At 42.0% G+C, this 11,426-nt stretch overlaps 1 long non-coding RNA gene across 1 annotated transcript in view; it reads right to left on the bottom strand.

Moving 5' to 3' along the window:
- Positions 1-2,360: 2,360 nt before the first annotated feature.
- Positions 2,361-11,426, bottom strand: part of LOC308065974 — a 46,639-nt gene continuing 37,573 nt past the window's right edge. Inside the window, exon 2 of the long non-coding RNA XR_013928989.1 lies at positions 2,361-11,261. This is a non-coding gene — a long non-coding RNA (uncharacterized lncRNA). The remainder of the gene's footprint in view (positions 11,262-11,426) is intronic.

Genomic DNA, 11,426 nt, shown 5'->3' with positions numbered 1-11,426 from the left:
TGATGTAGCTCACTCCTTCTCTGCAGAAGAAAACTGCAGAAGAAACTTTCCCCACAGAGAATGATTTCAGGGAACATGTATTTTTCACCTGGAGCTGCATCAAGATTTATAGTATATCCAGAGGCAATGGCTCCATTCAGAGTCAGAAATCTCCTGCCTAAACATACTAAGGATCAGCTCATTCCCACTGCTTCTGGGGGATGGCCAGGGACCCTTTCTTCCATCTCCTGAGGTCAGTCAGACCTTCGTGAGGCTCCCAGTTCACAGGCACACTGTCTGGGCATCACATGGGCTCTCTGAAGCAGTCACACATCTTTCTTGGATGATAACCACTTGTGAATAATGGATCGCCGCAGCAAGGCATGCTGGTGATCTATTATTCAAATGACAGCAAAACCCAAAAAAGAAAAAGCCAGGCTTGAATTCTGTATAATCACAGGATAGCAATCAACCTCAAAACGCACGGGTGGCTGCTTCCCTGGCACCACACGTCTGGTAGAAGAATGCCAGGCTTGCAACCCTTAATTAGTACTTAATAAACTGAAAAGGTGTAATTTACACTGCTCATTTAACTCTAGGAGAGAGACTTATTCTTCTTGCTGCCTCTGAGCCTTTCCGGGCTTCAGACCTTGCCTCTTTTCCCACTACAGTGATGAAGAGAAAATACAGTGGCATCTTTAAGCTAAGCGAGACAGTTCATTTATTATGATTGGTGGCACTCTTCTTGCAGCTAGCTAGCGAAGCCAAAATCACATGTCTTTTTACATATAACACTGAGCTGAATCCATTCAGGAGCTGTATTTCAGCAAAATGTTCCATGCAGCAAAGGCAGTATCCTCTGATGGCACAGATGCAGACACGAGTCTCCATTTGGCTGTGTTTAACCTGATGAGAACATGGACTTAAACCCTTTCTGTAATTATTTCAAATCACTGTTATCTATCCAGAGAAATACAGCCCCATGGCTACGGGGCAGGTTATATTCTAGTTGTTATGTAGAGACTGAGGGCTCAGGTCTTCCAGCCTGACATGTGCCAGTCGCCCTTTCTATAGTTTCAGCAGATCTGGCAATACGTAGGTCTCCTCTCTTTAAAATGGAGGTTGTACATACAAAAGGAGGCCATGCAGGCATACACATCTCTGCAGTTCCTCATGAATGTCAGGAAACTCAGTCATTTTCATTTGCTGGGCAAAGGCAGAGCCTGGGATGATAAATCGTAGCTCACAACCCCGCTGTATAATGGCACATCAGTTGCTGAGAAAGCAGCATTCAAAAAAATATGTCTTCAGCCACAGACAGCAAAAAGGCTTTAAACTGTGTCTTTATGTTCAGTGAAAGTATGAAGAATATTGAGAGGGTTTATTACTCATGACACACAAAAAGAAGTCACTAAATGTAATTTCAAGAAAATGAATGTGGAGAGCAGGTTTATAATATAAAACATAAAAGCTTAAGAACAACATGTACATGTTCTTTTTGTCCCAGAGCAGACATATTCTGAAAAACTATTTAAAAATACACTTATTCTGATACTGTAATAATTTATTTCTTTCAAGAAATTAATCCATCCTCTTGTATCTCTAAATACTATCTTTTACTCAGCCTTAAAAGTGCTCTTGAATTAACTATTATTACGCTTTTCAGCCTCGTCATTCTTTGAGTGTTACCGTGTAAGCATAAAACTGCCAGGCCCTTTCATCTGACTTCAAACAAATGAAGCGGTATTGTGGATAAAGACCTACAAAATCACGGTTAAAGCTCTCGTTGGCATCAGAAGTGCCAAGGCTTCATCCAGATGTTCTTCTCTAATACGGTGCCTTTCTGAACCTACAAAGGCACTTGATTATAGGTAGCACCTCCAGCTGAGGTGCCGACCCTTGCGTGGTGGGTTACAGCCTACTGGCAATAGATTTGCATTTCTTGGTTGCCTTTGAACCATAGGTACCTGTGAACAGAAGACCAGAAGCTTGGTCACCACTGGGATGGTGCAGACCCATACCTGAATGGCAGGTTCAGCAAACGGCAAAAACTGGTGGTGTGCAGCTGCAAAGCTCTGTAGGGCAGTCTTTGTACACCACGGAAAGTGATCTGGAGCTCTTTTCTACTAATCTTGTATTATTTTTTCTCAGTGTGACTGTTGTGTCTTTAGAAGCCACAGTGTGATTTCAGAGTGTAAGTCCTGAAACATCTCCAAGCATTGCACAAAGGTTCTTTCCCATTAGTTGCCAGAATTTGGTGCATCAAAGAAATGTTGAAGCTGAGATTATTCACATATTTAAAGGTGTCTGAGCTGATACCTGCCTTTCATAGGTTGATGCAGATCCTTTTGCGATGCCTCCTGGATCTGAGGGCTGGCCAATCTGGGGACACAGGCATCCTGTTTAAGCCTATGAAACACAAAAACATAGGCAGTTTTGTATAAAAAAAACCCCAAAGAAACAAAAAAAAAAAACACCAAAAAATGGCTAGGTTGCCTTTCAAAGAGCTTTGCACAGTTCTGTGGTATCCAGATACAGTAGTCTGCAGGATCCCCTGTGGGTCCGTCCCACTGTGCCCACAGCAGAGAGTTAACGGGGCTCCCAGGGCCCGATGCTGGCTGAAGAATTTAGAGGTTTTATGCTAGGTCTAATGATGGGAAAACTCCTCTGGTCTCCAGTGCCCATAGAGGTGTAGTGACTAATGCAGCAGAAGAGACAGGTTTGCAAGACACGACTGTTTTGTGACCACAAAAGGAAATCTTTAACATGGACCCTTTACTTAGATGGGAGAGAAAGAAAAATCCAGTCCTGAGCTTCCAAATAGTGAACTGAGATAAAAGAAAGAGGGCTTCAGGGAAGTGAGCATTAATCAATTTGCAATACGTTTCATTATTTAAAAACTTAATTCTCTTTCTGCTAAATTAAGCTGAATCAGTATCTCAATTTAATTCTGTCTACTGTAGTGAAATCCACCCTCATTTTCTGATCACTCTCCTGCCTTGTAATGGGAACCATTCTGTGAAGTGAATCTTTGATCTAAAAAAAGGAAGGAAACATAAATACTCTTGTATTGGCCATTTAATTTAGAAACCTGGTGCCTTCAGGAAAATAACACTGAGTTTTGATCCATCATACATTTGAAGAATAAGCCAATATGTTCATGCTAGCAGTTTGCATCTGTGGAATAATTTACAGAGGCATGTTGATTTTTAGATAATTTGACTATGGAGACATTTTCCTCTTTTTTTACAGCTCAATTGCTTCTTTTTTTTTTTTCTTCTTTTTTTTTTTTTCTTTTTTTTTCTTTTTTATTTTAAACAGAGGAGTCATTCCACATCTTCCAGGATTTTTTAACATATATTATAGTTTTTTTGTTGTTCCAGAATTGCCTTTTAGTTAATGGGTATAGCTTAACAATTCTTGTTAATCTCATCTCAGTCCATTAAGCTTTGAAAGTAATAAAGTGTAAGGGTATATGAATTAAATAAACATGTGAGAGATTCTTTTCAGTGAATGCCAAGATATTTTTTCTAAATAAATAATGAGCCAAATTGATTTATATTTTTAATGTTTTCTGCTTAAAAAAAAAAAAAAAAAAAGTTGCTACTCCAGATGAGGCAAGTACTTGTTAGTTTAGAATGTAAAAATAATCAGTAAAAAGCTAAAAAAAAATTGTTATGTTTGGAGAATAACAGAAAATGCCGTTTCTCTTAAGGCTGTCTTTGGAAATTTTATACATCATTAAATATTCCTAGTTTTGAGCATTCAGCTGCTTTTGGATGGCAGCGTTACTTACTCCCACCTGGGATGTTTCACACAACAGTCACCTCAGGATGTTGTGAGGAGCAGAACTGCCTTTATGGAATTCTCTACAAAACAAACAGCTTTCAGCACAAATAAAAAAATAATAATGAGGAGGACTCACACAGGGAAATGATTGCAGTGGTAACTATTCCTGGCAAATCGGGTGTGTTTGTGCAGATGATCCTTTTAACACCCAAGGAAAGTGTCGGGGGGTGTTAGGAAGGGACTTCCCTTTCCCTTGCTTTGCCTTCCTTGCCTTCTTTTGCCTTCCCTTCCCACTGGGAAACTAGGGAGTTTCCACATTAAAAAAAAAAAAAAAAAAAAAAAAAGGAAGTCTTTTTTGGTGGTTCTGTGAGCCATGGTTACGAGAAGGCATCAAGGCTGTTGCTTCTATGGATGTTTTTCACAGCGTACATTGGGTGCAGTGTCCATACTAGGACAGTACCTGAGCATTCTGGCATCTTCAAAGCACAGATCATCACAAAGCCACTCTGAGTGAGAAGATGCTACCAGGCAAATGCTAGCCAAGTGCCACAGAGTTTTATTTCTGTGGTAATACTGGCTCAAACGTTTCCATCAAATTTCAGCCACCCACTCCTGCTCCCTATCACCTTCTCAGCTATGTCTCCCCAGTTACCTTTAGGGCCATGTGGTAACATTATGTCAGTTAATTGATCCAGAATAAAAATAAGCCTGCATGAAAAGAGGGAAGGCTTTGTTTTCTACCTGGAGCAGCTCCCTGGTAGGACTCATTGCTCAGCCCCACAAACAGTGGTGGCAGCATGTCACCAGGACATGTTGGGGCAGGAGAGCCTGAAGCTGACACTGTGGCCAAGGAATGCGAAGGAGGAATCAAGCACCATGCTTGATATCTGCATCTCTCAGACTGCACTGAGACGCTCCTGGTTGGAAGTGAGATAGCCTTAATTTGGTTCGTTGAAAGTCTGGTGAACATCTGTGGACCTCAGTCTGCTCTGGTTTAATGAGGTATTTTACACACTTACCTCTAATTAATGCAGATTAATTTCCTGAGGATATGCCTATACATGAAGATATTTTGGAAAGGCAGCCCCTGAGCGCTTCAGTGCAAGCAGTGCTGCTCCGGAAGATGCCCCAAAGCCCTGCAGCAGGGCAGGAGCTGCCCCCAGCCTCTCCCCCAACCCCAGAGTGCCCTTCTTTCTCCTGCCGTGGAGCCCAAGGGCACAGCAGCCAGGAGGGCAATCCCAGGGGATTGCTGGGGGCAGCAATATATGCCCCCTCAGCTCAGTTTGTTCTCCCTCTGGCACCCCACCAGGGGACAGGCAGCCTGGCACAGACTAAAGACAAGTTTCTGGCCTGGGGACAACCTGGCCCACTGCAATTTATAATGGAGCTTCCATGAAATTACTTTGTTGTAACTTTGTCAGTACCAAATGAATGCACCGTAATTAGTGCATTCAGTGTGAATCCCAGTGGAAGCAATAATGATTTCCAGTTTATTCAAAAAGGTTGCTATTTTCCCTGACAAAAAAATGATGACCTAAAAATATCTGATGTATTTCTCATTATTTTAGTGACTGTAATGATATGTTTAGAAGAAACACCAATTTTCCTGTCTACTGCTTTTGACACAACAACAATTAGTCATAAGCAATGAAAAAAATACTTGCATTACTTAAGAAATGGTGAGAAACACAAATGTTTCTGTATTTGCAGCTGCTTCAATATTATTTGGTTGCATTAGCCTGAATGAGTTTGTAGGAGCAGGAATTTGGAAAACGTAACCTGTAAAACTTCAAACTTGTGGATAGTAAAGAGGCAAAAGAATTGTATTTCATCAGGATAGTCCTCCCAGAGGAAAAATATACTTTGGTAGCATCCAGGTGTCACATCATGTAATGAAAATAACAATGCAGTTTTCAGGAAACCACAGCTAGCCTTAGGACAGTGGTGTTTGTCTCCTTACAGAGAGAGAATGTAATTACATCATATTATCTCTGTGTCTTGTCACTAAGTTTGGCTGCTATATCTGTAGTTTTTCAAGTAAATATATGGAAAAATACATTTGTAAATGTACTCCTTAATTAATTACTTTATCAGCCTTTATTGGCATGCTATTTGATAAACATAAAAAGCTAATATGAAAATGATCACTCCTAGTATTTCAGAAATTTTAAAAACCTTCTCTACCACAGCTTTACTGTATCAATTTTTGCCTTTACTTTCCCCTTCTTTACTCTTCCCAAGTCCTTTTCCCTCTAGATATAGCTCTTTCAGCTATTATCTTTGCATGTGGTGTCTTACACTTACTTTCCAATGTCACAGCATTTTCTCTGCATCCATCTTCATAAATAATGCATGGGGGAAGAATCTACAATTTCTGTGTCAGCCCTTATCCAGAGGGTAGGTTCGTTCTCCCAGCCCCAACAGGTGAGTCATTGACACACGTCACCCTTGTCACACAGACTGGGTGTCTCAGAGTGAGCTGCATCTTTCTCAGCTTTTCCTTGTATCACGTCCTCATTATACAATTGTGAATTTACTGCCTGTTAAACATAAATCTAATGTGAATTCAAACTCTAGGCTCTCAAGGCCACCATCCACGTTCTTAACAGAAGAGAGACAGTGGCTGAGGTCTGGGGCTCTGTGAAGGTCCAAGCTTCTTGTACTCCTCCACGTGGACTTGGAGCCTTCCCATGTAATGATGGGACAAGGGTTAGGCTATGTCCCCCTCTGGTAAGAGAATTCCCAAGGCTGGCTGCTTCCAAGCAGAGTATTAATCTGAGCATGAGCTACAGCTATGTTGGCAGAAAACACACGGTCATGGGCCCAATGCTCTCAGCTCTGATGAGAAGGTTTGGCTCCTTTAAAAGTCAAAAGGAAATTTGCTTCTTACTCAATGCAAAACCAGGTTCTACCACAGCATGAGGCTATTTCTCCATTTGTTTCTTTTTCTTTCAAAGTTAAGTAGATTCCCTCCCCCACTTCTTCATTTCTTACTATTTCTGGTAGACTGAGAAATCTCATTCTGGTAATTTTTGTACCTTGAACACTGGAGAAAATAGTTTTGTTTCATTACTGCTCACCATGCAAAATTTGGGCTTCTGCTGTGCACTTTGCCTTCCAGTTTCCAATTACACACAAAGATACACTATTAAAATTTCAAATAACTTGCACTACTTACACTTTTCTAAGCCCTACTGTTCATACGAGTGATTAGAACATCACCTACTGCATCAGCTGGACAGTTTGGTCTTATTATTTTCTACAGATAATGGGGATTGTCTGGTATTAATGAAGCTTAATTCATTCACCTCATTTTCCTTGTTGAGTTCCCTCAGCAACAGACCCCAAACAACAAGTGAATGATGTTGGAAATGTTTGTTAAAGGACTCAGCATTAACACAGCCAGAGATCTCCAAAACAGAGGCTATGCCAACACTGCCATAGCAAGACAAGTCCTCTTTGAGGTTTCTTCTTTACAAAAACCCCTCTGACACAGGGGACTGAAATGAATCCCACCAGAGCTGGTGTCCAGCAGTGCTGCAGCTGCACCCACTGGTTCTCTCCCTTTACATATAGCGGCCCTTTCTCAGAGGGTCCTGGGGCAGGGAGCAGGCTTTTAAAAACACCAGTTAGGAAACTCCACTAAAGTGGAGAACTGCCTGCACATCTCCTCCCTGGAGTAAGGTTCAAAATGCTTTACAAAATAAATGTTGTACCTGGTTACTGGTGAAGAGCTGAGTTGTTCAAAACTCATTTTGTTTTACTCATAGAATTGCTAGCTTCTCATATGGAGCCGATGTGTCTGATTATAAATGATTAAATGAACACATATGAATGTTTCCAGGCCTCCTGAGCCCCTCCCTCAGCTTATAAAGCCTTTTGAAGTTAAAACAAAAACAAACCTCTTATTATCTTAAGATAACCCTTGCAAACAAGCAACCTTACCATCAGAGAGAAAATTTCACCCATCATCTATTCTATGCTGGTATGTAAAATCTTTGTCTGCACATTTTCTAATGCATCTTCCCTGTGGGTGACTTCTGAAAGTCTTCAAGTGAAGGTTCATCTATACTAGGAGCCCAGGAAAACACACTTTTTCTTTTTGAGTCCCTTATTTTTGCTGTGGTCCCTACTGAAAAGTTGCACTGTTGTGATATTCTATAATATTACCAATCATGAAATATTTGGCTTAAGAAACGTAATGAGAAAATCTTACATTTATTAAGTTCATTGACAGTTCAGACTATAAGGGGAGATGACCTGGGTTCACACAATAAAGCAACACACCCAGCCCCAAATCTGGATTGTACACCGAGAGAGACAGAAGTGTTTGGGAGAGAGCTCTCTGTTGACATTAACTTCAGGCCTGATGCAAACAGTGCAAATCATTTATCCAGGGCTAAGTAAGTTTCAAGTGCTCAGAGATACCTCTGATCAAAGAAAGAAGAACAATTTCTGTATCTCAGTGGGTAAACAAGCAATCTCAATTCCACAAGCTGCCACTGCTGCAGATACTAATGTTAATTTTCACTAATTTGGAAAATCAGGTCAGCTGTGTAAATCTTTCATGATCAGTGCATCCAAATTTGAAAATCTTAGATGTAACAAGACATGAAGACTCTGTGGGGTTCACCAGCTGTTTTCAACAGAACTTCAAAGGGCAGTAGTGGAATGAACTGTTCTGTTGAAGGAGGATGGAGGTGGCTTGATGGGTGAGGTAGAGCTGTCCTGTTCCCTCATTTGTCAGATCATATTAGACTAATTCTGAAATTTTACACCGGCTGCACCTCTTCTGATCCTGTGGGCAGCACAACAGACCCCAGGGGTGCAGATGGTGAGTGACAGGAGGTGAGGGGGAACATGGTCCAGCTGCCCGTGCCACTCCCCACGCTGCTGCAAAGCCATGCTGGCCACATTTTTGCTGTAAATGGGGGAACCTGGTGGTTGCCATCAGCTACGTTGTCAGTTCCAGGGGATGTTTCAGTAGTGCTGAGCCACTGCCACCTCAGAGTGAACACCAAAATGCCAAGCCCCAGCCTGGGGGTTGCGCAGAAGCAGATGCAGTAGCTGTGTGTCCTCTGGGGGCTTGCTGATGCTGGAGAAATCCTCTGGAGAGGTGGATGAACCCTGTTAAGGGCTGATTTGCATGTCAGTCATTCATACCACTACTTCAGGGCTTACAAGCCAGTTCTTAGCATCTTCAAAAATATCAATTGCTACCAAAAATAATAAACAGAAGTTGTGTGCATCCCAATCAGCTAATGCCCGTTAGAAGATCACAGCATAAAGTGGATTGCCAAGGAAGAGGATGCACCCTTCTGAAGCTCTTGGCAACAGCTAAACTCCAGACTGATTGGCTTAAAATTAGCCCCAAAGGCAGTTGAGAGCAGTTCCATACATCCCATGTCACATGTCAAAATGTCATTGTCTGGAATGGAAATGGTTCATACATCGCAAGGCAGTGCAAGAGCACGCCAAGCAGACTATCATTAATTGCCTACTAGGAGAAATAACCTTTTTAACAAGCAAGTTTACAGGAACTACTGTAACCAGAAGGGAAAAAAAGAAACTCTGTATTGTCTGTCCTTGGAATTATTTGCCTTTATCTGTTCTTCCCTCAGAAATCTCTGAGTTTTCTTCACAGTGTGTTCTTCAATTCTCTTTAGCAGCTAGAAGGTCAGAGTTCAGTTTGATAATGCAGAAGGTACCAAATCCTTTTCTTTGCTGAAGGAAGCACTGACAGCTGCGTCTGCACCTGGTCCTGGCATAAGCAGGCATGTTTCATGCGTGTTTCACTTGCTAGAGCAACAGTGGTTTTGCTGTTCTTCAAGCCTTTCATTACTGGGCCTCAAGATAACCACATCTGATGGGTTTGCTGTACCAAAGACGCATTGAGGATTATGTCATGTGTGGGTCAGATGTCCTTCCAGGAAAATATGGGTTAGTTCTGAACAATGACAAGCAATATGTTGTCCACTCTGTGTGTGTATGTACATGTGTCTGTATATCATGCATAATATTATAATACTTGGTTTTTGCAGATGGAGGTGTTGACTCTGTGAGTGCCTATGCATCTACATGAGAGGAAGAGAACTGATTTAACTGTGACTAACTTACATGTCAAAAGCGAGGCGTGTGTGTGCTTGTAAACTTGAAATACAGAAGAATAATCTGCACACACACACTCTTAGGCAGGGATAAAAGCCTGCGGACATTTCGGGATTGACAGCATGCCAGACTCTCTGGAGAGCTGGTTGGTGGAGGGGGTAATTTTTTTTAAACTTGTAAAACAAGAATTCTCAGAAGGCGGCTGGTCTGCAGGCAATTAGGAGAAACCTGCAGTACCTCTGCATGGAGTGCTTTGCTTGTACCGAGGCAGCACGTAGCCAGGTGGGCATGGGTGTTGTCACACATGCCAGTGTGAGTGGGACAGTAGGATCACACTGAACCACTGCCGGAGTTCCTGCTGCGTTGCCCCACTGGAGGGTTTTCAGTATCATTTTTGTGTGTAGACAGGCCAAGGGGCTCCACACTTCCATGCTGTGTCTGGGAGGAGCGTGTTGTTATACTTGCAAAAAAGAAACCTCTGTCTTGAAGCAGCCTTTAAAATTCCACCCCCAGTCATTAAGACCCAATAAAACTGTTAACACCTCCTCAGATATCCTATTTTCTCATACCATCTTTCAGGTGTGCTGTATGGGCTTCCCTGTTTAATACATGCAGGATACCTTTTAAGAGCCTCATGAATTATTTTGGGTAAAGCAAGAGGAAGCAAAGTCCTGGCTCCTGAGGGAGGTTAATGAGGCAGCAGCTCCAGAAATGGGTACCCTGGACCTCAGCCCGATCCTCTTTCCTTCCCAATCTCCTTTCCACTTAGGCATGATTTCCAGGCAGGTAGCTGGAGCATGGGAGACAGGGGGCTTGCTGGAGCACCTGCCCCAAGACAGGGAGATGCCTGGGGTGGCTGTGGAGGATCCTTGCAGCTGGAGGGGATCCCCAGGGTTTCCCACCCCACTTGACATAGAGTTCGGGTATAAATGGAGGTGGAAAATGAAGATACCAGAGAGTATTTAGAAGCATGAACAAAGGATGCTGGAAAACATGCAGCATTCACAAAGAGGACATCCATGGGCAGCTTTTGTAGCAGGCAAGGGAAGGTCTCATAGACACAGGCACATCGGCTTTATCAGGTCACACAACCATATTCCTCAGGGTTTGCTTCACTTTTGTAAATTGTGGGTTTTGTTTTGAGCTTTATTGCTCCAAAGGGCTAAAAATTAGAGACCCAAGTTTTTACAAAAGTCATTCCAGCATTGTTCTGGTATGAGAACTTTTTCCTTTCTTTCCTTGGCACCGCAAAGACCTGCATAAAATTAATTTACATCTACTTACTTTGCATTAGCATATCCCTTCTCCCTTGTCAAATCACCATGCATTGGTTCCTCGGTTTAGGATTTCTTGTATTTCAGAAATTAGCACAGAAAGAATCATACCTGCAGGGGAGAAAGGGCATTAGAGCTACCTTAGGAAAAATTTAGTTTCTCACACAAACATGTTTTTGCTGATACTCTTCTCTTTTGGAAAACTTTCTGATTTTTCTGACTTGAAGATGAAATGTTTTCATTAACAAGTATGTTTTCCTTTAAAAAAATAATTTA

This window comes from Falco punctatus (assembly GCF_963210335.1).
Source record: "Falco punctatus genome assembly, chromosome: 6".
NCBI classification, from domain to species: Eukaryota; Metazoa; Chordata; class Aves; order Falconiformes; family Falconidae; genus Falco; species Falco punctatus.
The sequence above is the reverse complement of the archived record's forward strand: the minus strand, read 5'-3'. Positions and strand labels throughout refer to the sequence as shown.